Genomic DNA, 2094 nt, shown 5'->3' with positions numbered 1-2094 from the left:
CTAATTTTCTTTTAGATGAGGAGGTTAGGCATCTTGATATACCAGAAATCTTCGAGCTTTTAAAAATACCTGACTATTTTTGAAACAGACTAAATTAATTTTCAGAGCCTGTCAAATAAATACTCAGGTATAACTTTTATTTCACCATTAGTTCACTCTACTCGCCATCCAAATCTACTCATCATCCAAGTCTACTCGTCATTAATCACATCAAAAATACTGTATATACACTATCTGGTCAAAAGTATCTGGACACCTGGCTGAAAATGACTTACAAGTTCGTGGCGCCCTCTATCGGTACTGCTGGAATTCAATATAGTGTTGGCCCACCCTTAGCCTTGATGACAGCTTCCACTTTCGCAGGCATACTTTCAATCAGGTGCTGAAAGGTTTCGTGGGGAATGGCAGACCATTCTTCACGGAGTGCTGAACTGAGGAGACGTGTCGATGTAGGTCGTTGAGGCCTGGCACGAAGTCGGCGTTCCAAAACATCTCAAAGGTGTTCTATAGGATTCAAGTCAGAACTCTGTGCAGGCCAGTCCATTACGGGGATGTTATGGCCGTGTAGCCACTTCGCCACAGGCCGTGCAGTATGAAAAGGTGTTCGATCGTGTTGAAAGATGCAATCGCCATCCCCGAATTGCTCTTCAACAATAGGAAGCAAGAAGGTGCTTACAACATCAATGTAGGCCTGCGCTGTGAGAGTGCCACGCAAAACAACAAGGGGTGCAAGCCCCCTTCAAGAAAAACATGACCATACCATAACACCACCACTTCCGAATTTTACTGTTGGCACTATACACGCTGACAGATGACGTTCACCGGGCATTCGCCATACCCACACCCTGCCATCCGAACGCCACATTGTGTACCGTGATTCGTCAGTGCACACAACGTTTTCCCACTGTTCAATCGTCCAATGTTTACGCTCCTTACACCAAGTGAGGCGTCGTTTTGCATTTACCTGCGTGATGTGTGACTTATGAGCAGCTGCTCGACCATGAAATCCAAGTTTTCTCACCTCACGCCTAACTGTCATAGTACTTGGAGTGGATCCTGATGCAGTTTGGAATTCCTGTGTCATGTTTTGCTTAGATGTCTGCCTATTACACTTTACGACCCTCTTCAACTGTCGGCGGTCTCTGTCAGTCAACAGACGAGGTCGGCCTGTACGCTTTTGTGCTGTACGTGTCCCTTCACGTTTCCACTTCACTATCACGTCAGACACAGTGGACCTAGGAGTGTGGAAATCTCGCGTACAGACTTCTGACACAAGTGATACCCAATCACCTGACCACGTTCGAAGTCCGTGATTTCCACGGAGCGCCCCATTCTGCCTTCTCACGATGTCTAATGACTACTGAGGTCGCTGATAATGAGTAGCTGGCAGTAGGTGGCAGCACAATGCATCTAATATGAAAAACATATGTTTTTGGGGGTGTCCGGATACTTTTGATCACATAATGTATATTATTTTTTTACAATAATCCACCACTAATCCTCTAAACAGTGGTCACAATCTGAACTTTCATACTTAACACATACGTTTCTTACATGCGAATTCTACAGACTGTATCAATCAGCATCCGTTACACTGAAGAAATGATTAGAAATGTTCATTTAAAAAGGTTCTATACCTTGTATATTTTTGGTAAATCATTAATAATGAGTTAATTAGCTAATTAGTTGCTGTACAGTTTTGATAACATAAAAAGCAAAACATTCAATCATTATCACGATACAACATAAGCTGACGCACTATCTCAAAAATTCCCGACAATATGGCCTACAGTTTTGAGAAAGTCGGTTACAACAATCTCTTTACGCCTATACCTGTTCGACTAACTGCCGTTGATAAGGAAGTTTTTTCTTTACAGCAGCATTCCTTGCACGGTTGTTTTGATAGCAAACTACGGACGCAGCCTCCGCGTCGCATTGGAGCGCATCGATTAATCTCCATATACTGGGCTGAGGATACCCAATTATCTTCTTTATTTTTATTATTCCAGCCTTCGCTGATTTTTATCCTGCTTTCCCCGTTGATTTTAGAATCATGCACATTCCATATACATGAAGGGAACTTTGGAGGTATCC

Source organism: Thermobia domestica, chromosome 4 (genome assembly GCF_964235325.1).
Source record: "Thermobia domestica chromosome 4, izTheDome1.hap1.1, whole genome shotgun sequence".
NCBI lineage: Eukaryota > Metazoa > Arthropoda > Insecta > Zygentoma > Lepismatidae > Thermobia > Thermobia domestica.
This window is presented reverse-complemented; position numbering follows the sequence as displayed.